The sequence below is a fragment of the Megachile rotundata genome, chromosome 6 (genome assembly GCF_050947335.1).
Source record: "Megachile rotundata isolate GNS110a chromosome 6, iyMegRotu1, whole genome shotgun sequence".
NCBI lineage: Eukaryota > Metazoa > Arthropoda > Insecta > Hymenoptera > Megachilidae > Megachile > Megachile rotundata.
Genome location: NC_134988.1, coordinates 14174524 through 14188549, shown reverse-complemented (window position 1 = coordinate 14188549; position 14026 = coordinate 14174524). Strand labels below are relative to the sequence as shown.

The 14026-nt window shown below is 36.2% G+C and overlaps 1 long non-coding RNA gene across 2 annotated transcripts in view; it reads left to right on the top strand.

Moving 5' to 3' along the window:
• LOC143264574 (uncharacterized) overlaps nucleotides 1-14026 on the top strand; it is a 242815-nt gene that overhangs the window by 18054 nt on the left and 210735 nt on the right. The window lies entirely within an intron of this gene.

Below are 14026 nucleotides of genomic sequence, written 5' to 3'. Positions count from 1 at the left end.
AAAAATGTCCCCTTTCTCATCGATGGCGAAAGGAGCCCTTCGATCGGGGTTCATTGTTCCTCGGCACCCCTTATTGAGCGGCGAATCGCGAGACCAGATTTCGTCGCGTACTTCAGACAGTTTTGAACGCGCGAAACTGACAAAAAACGGCCAACAATTAGCTTCGATGGGTTCGTTTATACAGGCTGTTCCAAAAACTCTGTTCTTCAAGTATAGAATTCAACCCTTCAAAAATTAGCTTTCAGTAGTGGAAGCAAAAATTATATCTTTTGTCAAGAAACAGAGGTTTCAATGTTTATTTAAAATATATAGAGTGTTTCAAAAGTGCTGTACGATTCGAAAATCACATATTCTTATTGCGAAAAAATTTATTTAGCCATCAGTTCAAACCGAAAGTCGATATTCCAATTTTCAATGCTTACATTTCAACAACGAAGCTGCAGTAAATTGCTGAGTAAGGAAAATGAGGACCAATTTTTGCGAGCCGCATTATCGCTATTTTTGAAGCACCCTGTACAAACGTAGGAATTTCACGTCGACACGTCCCGTGAATCGCGAAAAAAGGGTTGGACGCAACTCAGACAAGTGGAGGTTCTGGACCGCACTGGCACAGACACGAGACCACTCGAGAGGCACGAGTGCGAGCACGATGTCTCAAATTAAAGCGAAAACGCCATTTCGTGTGGCGCGGTGCGCCATCTTCGTCGCACGAACGCTTCCTCGAGACGTTCCTATGAGCCAAAGGTCACAGTTCCCTCGGGAGAACGCTGGCCGCGATTCAGACGAGGATCAATGGAGCCAGCTAACTTCGACTAAGAAGACAACTGTAACACCACGGGGTGGAACGGGGACTTGGAATCGTTGCTTTGTTTTTTCCCTGCAAGCTTTGGGTGTTCGCAAGTTGAAGGGTCGAACCGTGGGACGGGGTATTTGAAGTGGTGGAAAGGTTTGTGCGGGATGTTTGATCGAGATGAAAGGAATACGTTTGTGAGATTTTTGTTTCGGAGAACTTTTGGTAATTATTAGGAAAGAAAATGGAGACATGGTTTGGAGTGCTGAATGACATTATTGTAACAGATTTTGTTTTATTGCAATAGTCTATGTCTTTAAATTCTACATCCATCTCCACATCTGAAGGTTTCTAAAGTCATCAGATTTTTAGATGCAGACTCATAGTGTCCCAAATCTGTATACCACTAAATTGTTAACCCGTCCTGAAATTCTCAAATCCTAAAATGTTAAGATTCTGAAATTTACAATGTCCAAATCCATATATCCCCAAAATGTTACCCCAACCTCAAGTTCCCAAATCTCCAAATTCACAAATTCACAGTAGCCCAAATCCGCAAACGCCCAAATTGTTAGCTCACCAAGTTCCAAAATCCCTAACAATTGACAAGTTGTATGGCAGCTAGTAGCCACATATTCTGAACGAAATCCAGATTTATCCGAGACCATGCAGGAGCACAACAGTAAATAAAACGACGCATTTCACACGGTGTAAGATACACGAAATACTTTTCCGTTTCCCTATTCAGGCGGTCGCAGGGTGAGCCAAGTGGACCTTCACAAAAGAGGCTCCCAGTGCGGTTTCGAGAACTATAATTCTCAGCCGTCCGTTCTAATACTCTTTGTAGCTGAGGGCCGAAACGTGGCGCAGGCCGCTTAAAACTTCTATCCGTAGCCCGGGTCTGTAACTTAGATTTGAAGGCGGGAAACGTGGTCGAACGAGGTCCTGGAGCGGCTTGCGGTGTCCCCGTGGCCAAGCTCGTTCCTCTTTAATTCGAGACGCAGCTTCCGTCGGTCTTTGAAGTACTCTCCTCCACGATGTTGCGAGTAATCAGCCCCCGGATACTTCTGCCCGACTGTTTTCCCCTAGCTGGCAAAACTTTCCGTCGGCCCGACCGGAGGAAGAAGCTCCGGAGAAATCCGATGAACGCCGCTCTCGTTCGCGAGCGTTAACGGATCAATCGCGGGATTAAATTGGGTTTCGGTCGAAATCCTCGAAACACGGTCTGTGTGTTAAGAGCCGGTAATAGTACGTGGTTGCACGGAAATGTGCGAAGTTGACCAACTTATTGATTCTGATGCTGCAAGGTTACTTCTTCGGATTTTTACTTTTGGATTAAATTTTTATTGGGTACTGGAGTTGTTTAGATTCATTTAAACTTGGGAATGGAGACTTGAGGATAGCATTATATCATATTTAAATATAATTTCGGTGTAATTTAGTCACCTCGATTATTTACTAAATAGTACACCTTGTGAACGTCATATGTGCAATATAAAAGGTACCTGCAGCTAGCTTAACCATCTTATATGAGCTACTTATGATACTTATGACATGAGTATACTTATGTGGGCTACCTTTGACACAATGGACAAAAGTTTAAGATGTAAACAAGAGGAATCACTATAACAAAGTAGAGCTATATTTTACTAAAGTAATTTTTCATAAACACATGTGTCACACAAAGTAGAAAGTCAAGCATGGATGACAATTAATTATTTGTATTTTAAAAATATTTCTGAGGCGCTCGATTTGCAATGAATTGAGTATATTGTTGTATAAATGAATTGAAAGATTATGAATTAAAAGATACGTTTGTAACGAAAGTTCGTTCGTTAAAATGTGGAATACGCACTAATACTTGGACAAAGGTTGGTTCAAGTATGGGAGATAGCAGAAGTGGAGAAAACTATGGTTGTGTCAGACAAGTGGCTGCCAGTCCTACAGTTTCAAGTACTATACTCGTATGAGCAACGTTATTTCGTCGCGGACAATATGGCGCATTTCGAATTGAAAGTTTGCGAATAATTATTCCAGCCAGACGCGTTTTACGGAATATATTAAATGTAATTATGAAATTTAATTAATATTTTGGTATTTGAAAAATAAACCTGATGTTTCTGGGTTTTTTCAATTTTTGTATTTAATGGCGAAATTAACTTTATGTAATGACGCGATGTGATAGATAAAGCAATAATAGAGACCATCACGATTTTAAACTACGTGCAGTAATGGCAGCCGTAAAAACTTCTGTGAAGTACTTGTTGTAATGTTTACAACATTTCGAAACTGTCGGCCATTTTCGTTAAAGTTCCGCTGCGTAATTAATGTCTGTCGCAGTAAAAAGTTTGCTGCGATTCTGTTCAACGATTTGCTTATTTTGAAAGAAGCAAAAAGTATGATAATTCAAGTTTCAGAATTTTTATGTTTTCTCACAAATTAATAAACTCGACATATATCAAATTTCAAAATCTAAGAAGACCAAAACTAAAAAGATCAAAAGCTCCATCCAACAACCCAGCATCAAATACCACATCCAGCATCCTTACCTCGTTATTTTCCTCGAGTAGAATAAAAATAGTTCCAAAGAACGTAGACAAAATTCCGTGCCCCCTATCGAAGTCCCAACCGCGCTAAATTGGAATATTTTTCCCAAAGTCAGGCGAAACAGCCTCGGCATTTCCATTCAAATTCTTCGTCGCATTTCGAAGTGGCCGCATTAACGGAGCGAACGGGTTAATTCGTCGCGGAAAGTTATCGAACGATATGTAAATTGAGTAAAAAAAAGAGAAGAGAGCGTTCACACGGAGAGTTGTCTTAATTATTTATTTATACGGTCGATTGGTGGGGACGCGAGGAAATGTTCCATTAAGGGTAGACACGCCTAGGAGTCGGCGTTATTCGACAGGACCGAGCGATCTCTTCGAGCAAGGCTTGAACTCAATTCACTCGGAATTCAAATTACGCCGTGCACCCTTCGAGTCTGGCTTCCTTCTCTTCCGTCACGTTTCCCTGTCCTATCACCCTTCTTCTTCCATCCCTTTATATTCCCTCAGCTTCCGTTTCTCTGTGCGTCTGCGTCGGAATTCGCTGTAACTAGGCGTCGATGCGTTTTGTCTCCTCCAAAGGAAAGTAGACTGCAGCTTCTTCTATGAACTCTTCTTCAAAGTAGTTTTGCTGATTATCAAATTCATGTGGAGATTTTTTAGGAATTTTGTAGGTTACGTTTATAAGTATTTGTTCGGCGTTAGTCGCCATATTGGTTTGTTGTGTTTATACATCATGTGGATAACATTATAGATTTAGTTAGGCAATATTTATTTTTAATTGTCGTATTATATAATATATAATTATATGTTGTATATAATAATTGTTATATGCTGAGGTTAAGTTGACAGACATTTAATATTAATAAGTAGTTGTAGACTTTGGTGTTAGTCGCCATATTGGTTTGCTCTGTTTATACATCGTGTGTATAACATCATAGATTTAGTTAGGGAATATTTATTTTTAATTGTTGTATTATATAATATATAATTATATGTTGTATACAATAATTGTTGTATGATGAGGTTAGGTTGACAGACATTTAATATTAATAAGTAGTTGTAGACTTTGGTGTTAGTCGCCATATTGATTTGCTCTGTTTATACATCGTGTGGATAACATCATAGATTTAGTTAGGGAATATTTATTTTTAATTGTCGTATTATATAATATACAATTATATGTTGTATATAATAATTGTTCTATGATGAGGTTAGGTTGACAGACATTTAATATCAATAAGTAGTTGTAGACTTTGGTGTTAGTCGCCATTTTGGTTTGCTCTGTTTATACATCGTGTGCATAACATTATAGATTTAGTTAGGGAATATTTATTTTTAATTGTCGTATTATATAATATACAATTATATGTTGTATATAATAATTGTTGTATGATGAGGTTAAGTCTGACAGATATTTTTAGGGCTTAAAAATTTCAAATCTGTAAATCAACCCGAATACCGTAGAACCAACCCAAAAATTAAACAATTTCCACGGAAAATTTACACGGCAAATATTTATTCGAAAAATTTAATAAACCATTTTCGATACGGTAATAAACATTTGCCCAGCAGAAAAATCAATAGGTAGAATTTTTGTTAAACAAAATTCTACGTATTTATTTAGCAGTCGAACGTGGGTAGATAACTTTTTAATTTCGTCGACCAAGGAAACAATATAATATTTGTTTCGATAGCGGGTTTAAATCGTTGCGCAGCGAAGCTTGAAGGTTCGATTGGACATGATCCCGTGCAGACCGTCGTCGTTTGTATTTTTCGTACAAACACCAGTCACGATTTCGTGTTCATCCTTCCAATAACTTCAGCCGGTGCTCTTTTCAATGAAGGTTGCTGTATAGCACGTAGCCACTGAAGCGAAAGCTATTGGGCCAAGCGGCGAAGTTGAAGGAATCAATGTCTGTTTGGACAATGGTAAATGTACATTCCTTCCAAGCCGCGGGAACAATAGATATCTTCAGGATATGCAGAATACATACTATTGGAACACCTTTCTCTCACCGTTATTGTTCGAACGTTCATTGTTTTTATAAAAAGGGACAATTCAGCCTTTGATATCGCAAACTTAATAGGGTCATCAATTTTATTCTCCACTTTTCGCGTTTCGCGCGACCCAGATTTTCTGCTGAACGAAATTCGTCTCTGAAAGAAATTTTAGCTATTTTCGAAAAATTTAAGGTTTGACTAATCTGAAAAATTAATTCCAACATAATTTAATAACACTAACTAGTACCTATTTTATAAAATACTTAAGTACCAAAGACTCTACGTCTTTATTTGAAAGAATCTGTAAATCACAGAACCATGTTTGATTTATACCATCGTGACGCACTCGTGACGCACACTACATTTCACAAACAATAAATCAAAATTTGCTGCATGTCTGCAGGTCCAATTATAAGTTGTATAATTAATGATTGAATAATAAATTGACATAAAATTTCAACTTCGTTCCAATAATGCAGTTGCGCTTCCGCAGCCGTCAAATAAATCAAACTCCAAAGGGTTAAGGACACACAGTCCTGTCACAATGAAACGTTAACAGACGTATAAGAATGATTAACGCGAAGTCGAAAATTCTCCAATCAAAGTTCTCGAAAATTTCTTATCGAATCTGCTCGCGGCATTTATTATGGTCGTGATAAAGTTTTAATAGGCGAGGATAATTTATGGGTTCTCGAAGGCGAAAGAAGATCGGAAAGGGAGCGTGTTCATCGAGAAATTCGGGCGTCGATAATTCACAAGCGGAGTTCGTTTACGAGAAGTCGTCCATTAACCGCGAGAGTGCTTTTAATGTAAAGTGGGTAAAGTCGTAAAGCTCCCAGGGCCTGCCCATACGTGGATCAAGCCCCGTGCTTCGTTTCGCTTCTTTTACGATCCTCTGACCAGCGTGGCACAGCCCTGTCTCGGAACGAGCGTGCTAGAAAATCGCCTTTAACCACCCTAATGTATGTTTTCGCGACCCTTCGACCCCTTTTTCGCGCCCTGCCGCTATCTTTAGCTTCTTTCCTATCGTTTTACCTGCAAATTCCATTTCGACACGACAATAATTCTAGGGATATTGGGGGATCTAGGGATATTGGTGGATTTAGGGATATTGGGAATCTAAGGATTTGGGGATCTAGGGATATCGGTGGATTTAGGGATTTGGGGATCAAGGGATATCGGTGGATTTAGGAATTTGGGGATCTAGGGATATCGGTGGATTTAGGGATATGGGAATCTAGGGATTTGGGAATCTAGGGATATGGGGATGTAGGGATATGGGGATCTAAGGGTATGGGGATCTAGGGATATCGGTGGATTTAGGGATTTGGGGATCCAAGGATATCGGTGGATTTAGGAATTTGGGGATTTAAGGATATCGGTGGATTTAGGGATATGAGAATCTAGGGATTTCGGAATCTAGGGATATGGGGATCTAGGGATATCGGTCGATTTAGGGATTTGGGGATCTAGGGATATCGGTGGATTTAGGGATTTGGGAATTTAGGGAGATGGGGATCTAGGGATTTGGTAATTTAGGGATATTGGGATCTACGGAAATTGGTGAATTTAGGGATTTGGAAATCTGGGGATTTGGTGATCTAGGGCTATCGGTGGATTTAGGAATTTGGGGATCTAGGGATATCGGTGGATTTAGGGATTTGGAGATCTAGGTATATTGGAAATCTAGAGATAGTGGGGATCTAGAGATATTGGGGGATCTAGGAATATTAGGACCTAGGCATTTGGAAAATAAGGAATTTGGGAATCTATGGATATTGGGATCCAGGGATTTCGGAATCTCAGGATTTGGGAATCTAGTAATTTAGAAACTTGAGAAATTGTCCAACTAGGAGTTTAAACATTTGGGAAATAAAATAATTTTTAAATTTGCAAGCTCACTCCCTTAGAAATATGAAAATCTGAAAACTTGCACCCTTAGAAATCTTCAACCCTTAAAACCTCAATAACTGGAAATTTGCAAATTCCCACCTTAAAAAATGTACAAACCTAAATATCCAAATACGAAATTTTGTAACTTGCAAATTTCCCAGCTTGCAACCTCCTGGACAAAGCCTAAGTTATACAATTTAATAACAAAATTTGGTTACTTATTTTGATCAGCATCTGGTGGTCGATATAAGTGATCTCCATTTTGAGCATCACAGTGAGTATCTCCATTCTGCGTATCTCGGAGTAATAAACTTTGAGTGCACTAATTAAGTGCTATGATTACGCAAGTTGTACGTGTTGCTTTTTGCGAGCCCACAAGTTGGTGTAATCATTAACAGGGATGAACAGAAATGCTGTAACTAAGCAAGGGTAAGCTAAACTGAATGCACGATCCCGAAATTCCTTACTGATTATAACTCTTCCCTGTCGGCGTCTTGGTTTCCGGCTGCTCTCAATTTCCCTCGGATTGAACTACTTATCGACGTTTCCCTGTTAACTATATTGCCTCAAAATTTCGGAGAAATCCAGTCATTCTGATAGAAATTTAACCAACCACCGACAAGTTTCGAAACATTCATTTGGAATACTGAATTATATCTATTCAACTTTGTTAATCATTACGAGAGTCTGTATTTTCTATTTGTATTCCAAGTTTGGTTGAATTAATTGTGCAGGTGAATTATGTGCATTCTACGTTGTTAATTAATTTTAGTACCATTTATGAACTACGAGTATTTGAAATTTTAGTTTGTTCTATGATTTATATGAAGTCGTAGAATATTCATAATTTTCTATTTTTATTATTTAATATAAAGTTGAAGAATATACATAATTAGTGAAGTAGAAACTTTATTTTATAATACGATTTTTCAAACGCGACGGTATGAAGTTTTAATTTGTAATGTAATTTACGTAGATTTGAGAAATGTGTATTATTTATGAAGCAGAAATTGTTCTTTATCTCTTAATACGATTTTTCAAGTGAAACCGTCTGAACTTTTAATTTGTGTAGTGATTAATGTTAACTTGAAAAATGTGGTTTTTTTATGCAGCAGAACTTGTTCTTTACCATTCCACAAACATAACGATTTAAAGTTTTAATTTATGTTGTGGTCTACATAAATTTTAAGAATATGTACGATTTTTAGAGGAGGAAGGTTTCTTTTTTTCGGTAGGATTTCTGCAATGCGGTGGTATTTGGTTTGGACAGTGTAATTTAAATTAAGTGAATTTTTAGGTTTTTAGGTTTCTAAGTTTTCAAATTTTCAATTTTCTGATTTTCCAATTTTCCAATTTTCTAATTTGTAATTTTCCAATTTTCCAATTTTCCAATTTTCTAATTTTCCAAGTTTTCCTAATTCCAAATTTTCCAAATTCCAAGTTTTCCAAATTCCAAATTTTCCAAATTTCAAGTTTTCCAAATCCCAAGTTTTCCAAATTCCAAATTTTCTAAATTCCAAATCTTCCAAATTCCAAATTTTCCAAATTCCAAGTTTTCCAAATCCCAAGTTTTCCAAATCCCAAGTTTTCCAAATTCCAAATCTTCCAAATTCCAAATCTTCCAAATTCCAAATCTCCCAAATTCCAAATCCTCCAAATTCCAAATCTTCCAAATTCCAAATTTTCCAAATTCCTAAATTTGCAAATCTCTACATTTTCAAATTCCAAAATTTGCAAATATGGAAAATTTCTAAATCCCTACATTTCCAAATTTCTAAATTTCCAACTTCCAGCTTTACAAAATTAAATTTTCCAATCCCAAAATTGTCAATCTCCCAAACTCCCAAATCTCCAACTTCTTCATCACCCAAATCACCTCACTAAATTACCAACTTACCACCACTCTAAATTCCTAAATTCCTAAGCTCCTAAATCCCTAAATGTATAAATTCAACCCTAACTCATCCACCTAAAATCCTTTCCAAATTCTAAGATTTCAATTAAACACCAAAACAAAATTAATAACATCGATATCTAATAATACGGTCCCTGTTATTGCACATATTAAATTTTAATAATTCGACACGGTAATTAAACTGTATACGGATACAATGTTATAATCCATTACAAATTGTGGTTACAAAACGGGAACAGTGTTCAGTGAAATTATGTAAGGTTAGTTGATCATCAACAAATTATTCCCCGTATTTGCTGACTCTCTGATGTATCCATAAATTAATATCTAATTAATACAAAATGATAAACAGTAATAGTAACTATGTCTTTTATTTAAAAGAAAGCTTGAAGCTGAAAAGCTTGTAATTTCATTGAACATTCTGTTTCGAACAAGATAACGATTTAAACTCATTTCCCCAATTATAATCACCGTGGACTGCAGATAATTTCTAGAGTTTTGAAAGGATTCTTCAAATGACATCGAAGTTTGAAGAGGTTTAAAAATATTAAAAACTGAAGGATTTCAAGCAAATGAACTTCACGGTAAAAGTAACTCGAATTAGTTTCTCTTATCGAAGTTATTTTAATTACATTAAAGGAGAATTTTACGGAATACGCTGAACTCGTTTCCGCGATCGAACAGTTTCGATAAATATTTAGAGTATGGCGTTCTCCTGTTAGAATTTATATATCTTGCAAACTACCTTCAATATTTGCTGGAAGTTCACGTAAACACACATCCAATACCGTCTTGCAAACATTTCCTCTTCGTATTTTTATCGAAATTTTGAATGCTCGCCAAAAATATCACTCGCGTTTCAGAACACCACTTTTCATACTACAACGCAAGTTTACTGAAAGAGGATTGTTTTTATAAAATAGATGAGGTTGATTCAAATTTGTTTATTGTGAATTTATGAAAAATGAATGAGTGAACTTTAATTATTTGTAACTGTTCTGTTCATTATTTAAATGATTGTGAGCTTTGAAAGGGCTTCTTATTAAGAGTTTATCCGTTTCCGGCACATGGGCATTTGTTCATAGTCAGCAAGGCTCGAAGCCATCACTACTCAGCAAAGCCATCACTACCCATCACTCAAAGCCATCACTGATGGTGTTTTTCCTTAATAATTCAAAAACGAAGCTTCAAATCCTATTTTTGCAAAGGAAAATATTGTTCAGAATGATATTCCCTACCACTCCTTTCAAGGAGTGGTAACCCAACGTAACCTAACCTCACCTAACCACCCCTTTCAGGGAGTGGTAGAGAAACAATGGTTGTAACACTAATTATAAAGCACCCTGTATACAATACAGTATTCTAATTTTATTAAAATAATTTTTATAGTCTTCCATAACTAGTATACTCTAATAAAAAAATAATATGGTATTTTTATCATAAATCTCTGTTAAACGAAAGCTTATCCGCTCCGCAAGCCATAATAATTAACAGTAGCTATTAATTCCCCAACAAATTGCTTCATGAATAGATAATGATCTCCAGAAAAAGAAGAAAGAACCGAATAATCGAGTAGCTGTTACAAGAAGATATCGAAGACCACTATCACGCAAGAGAATTAATTTGAATACCCGGCACACTTCATTTGAATATGTTCGAACGAATCGCTGCGTTCTGATTGCCGATCGCATAATGTTCTTTCCGAGATCGTGTACACCTTCATAATTTGCGATAGAATACCGGTGATATCTTCGTAGAATTTATCGATTAACCAGTGCGTTCCTTCGTGTCTGGATTATTCCAGTAATTGCAACAGAATACTCGACGTCGAAATTCGATGAGCTAGGGGAAATAAGAAGAGCCACGGTTGTGCAATTTGTTACCATCGTAATTATGCAAATCGAACATTCGATGAAGTTGGGGAACGAATGATAATTACGGAATTGAATTTATGAAGTTTCGTAAGTTTTTTAATTTATGGATTTCTACGCTTTTGCGCTTTCGTTTCGGGGTTGAACATTCTGGGAATTGGTAATTTAGGGGGGTGGACATTTTTGGAGATTATTATTTTGGGAATGGAGAGTTTGGGGAGGTGGAAATTTGGGGAGTTGGGAATTTGGGGAATTGGAAATTTGGAGAGTTGGGAATTTGAGGGGTTGGAAATTTGAGGAGTTGGAAATTTGAGGAGTTGGGAATTTGGGGAGTTGGGAATTTGAGGGGTTGGAAATTTGAGGGGTTGGAAATTTGAGGAGTTGGGAATTTGAGGGGTTGGAAATTTGAGGGGTTGGAAATTTGAGGAGTTGGGAATTTGGGGAGTTGGGAATTTGAGGGGTTGGAAATTTGAGGGGTTGGAAATTTGAGGAGTTGGGAATTTGGGGAGTTGGGAATTTGGGAAGGTGGGAATTTGGGGAGGTGGGAATTTGGGGATTTGGAAATTTGGAGAGTTGGGAATTTGGGGAGTTGGAAATTTGGGGAGTTTGGAATTTGCAAATTTGGGAATTTGGGGAGTTTGGAATTTGGGGAGTTGGAAATTTGGAGAGTTGGAAATTTGGGGAGTTGGAAATTTGGGGAGTTGGAAATTTGGGGAGTTGGGAATTTGGGGAATTGGGAATTTGGGGAATTTGGAATTTGCAAATTTGGGAATTTGGGGAGTTGGGAATTTGCAAATTTGGGAATTTGGGGAGTTGGGAATTTGCAAATTTGGGAATTTGGGGAGTTTGGAATTTGCAAATTTGGGAATTTGTGGAGTTTGGAATTTGGAAATTTGCTAATTTGGGGCGTTGCAAATTTGAGAAAAAATAAATTGTAATAATTTGCAATTTTTCCGAAAATGAAACTCCCATATAAACATCTCAAAGAAAATTTAACTCCATCTTAAAGTCCCTTAAAACATCTACACCGCCATTATCCGAATATCCCACTTTAAAATCGCATTACGCCAGCGTCGTCCACAAAATGGAAGACAAAGAAGTTACTTAAAGCGTCGGCTGGTTCACAGTGATTTACCTTGTACGACAGAACTTACACTTGGTACGAACGCTGATACAATGCTCGCGAGCCTTTGTACTTAATGTGTACACACGTACACGTACGTACATAGATGTAGCCGCACATAACGCAGCTACCTAGGTGTACATAGTTGCATGAATATGCAACGACGAAATGCGTGTAATGTTCAGCCATCGTACCTAATATACGCGTTATAGTTGGCGTGCATATAGACCTTACGACAGTTACACTACAGATACACAAACCTCTGTGTAAAGCTTTCAAAGTTGCCGGCAACGTCGATCTCGTGTACGAACTGAATTATGGACAAAAACGATTATTTTATCGTCGATAAACTTCCGTAACACGCTTTAACTTCGAATCGAAAACTTTGGGTAAATATGCTCGGGAAATGTGACGTTTTGCTAACACTTTTGGGTTACTATTACGGGAAATCTATTTATATTTACGAGGCAAACTTATTTTTTAATGTAAAATTATTTTTTTTGTTGATGAAGAATTTTTGTAGGAATGCAAATATATTTTTGGTCAGCTGGAAATAAATTTTTAAGTAATTATTGCTTGTGGGAAGGACTTTGTTAGAGAATGTAAGATTAAATAAAATTTTGTTGATGTATGTGTGCACATACGTATGTACACACATGTGTATAATTCATATAAATGTACATATGGTGTATACATATTATTCATATAAATGTACATATGCTATGAACATGTAATTCATGTAAATCATACACTATGTACATACAAATAATACATATGTGCATATGTATACGTATACTTGCACATGTGTGATACATATGACATAGAGTGACATGTATGAACACATGAACCATGCAAGTTTAAATAAAATTCATTCAGTGTTATTTAAAAAATAATTCCATCAAAAATATTATAAATTTATAACCACACATTTGCACTAATTAGAAAATGGAATCTAATTAGATACAATTAGCAACATTGTTGCAACAACATTATTCTACAAACATTATACATAATAGAAAGGTATCATTTCACATTATCGCCGATATGAAATTACATTCGTCGTTCGAATTTCAGTGACAAATAATTAGTTTGTCGTACAATTAAGTCTGTATTAATTACAATATCACTCACAAGAATGAAATACAAACGTTTTATCATAAACGTCAACCATAACATTATTTGATTTTATATTTACGCCGATATAAATCGTGCAAATGGAACATTAAGGAACATAATTTACAGCAAATAAGTTCTACCCTCGGGACAGAATATTTTCGACCGGTTTTGTTTTTTTTTTACTCGCCGTCACGCACCGTTTGGAAATTTCGAAAATCCAATAATTGGACATGTAACTGTTTGAAATACGAGCCGGGACATTTATGTCTGAATGATTATGAGATATTACAGCCGATGGGCAATAATGTTACAATTTCATTGGTCAAAAGATTGTTACACATCGTTTGAAGTTTTACTCTAAATGCATTGGCGAATATTAAACGTGAAATATTTCGGTGGAACGCGGTGGTGATACAAAATTATTGAACGAATTATGGGATTTTTAAGTGATGTATTAAGGAGAGTAACAGATAGATAATTCTCATGAAATTTATTTTTATTTATGTATGAATATGTTGAAAAGTTCAAAAATTATATAAATGTATAATAATATTATTAGTAACATTAAATAAATGAATATTATAATGATTTAAGTATATGCATCGTTAATGTGCCGTATAGATATACAATTTTAATAATATTAATTATATAATATTTATGATATTTATGTCTGATAATAATACTTAGATGTGTTATTCATTTCAAATGTCTAATTACAATGAACACAGTTAATGATTAATAATTATAATTCTTTTTTATTTGAGATCT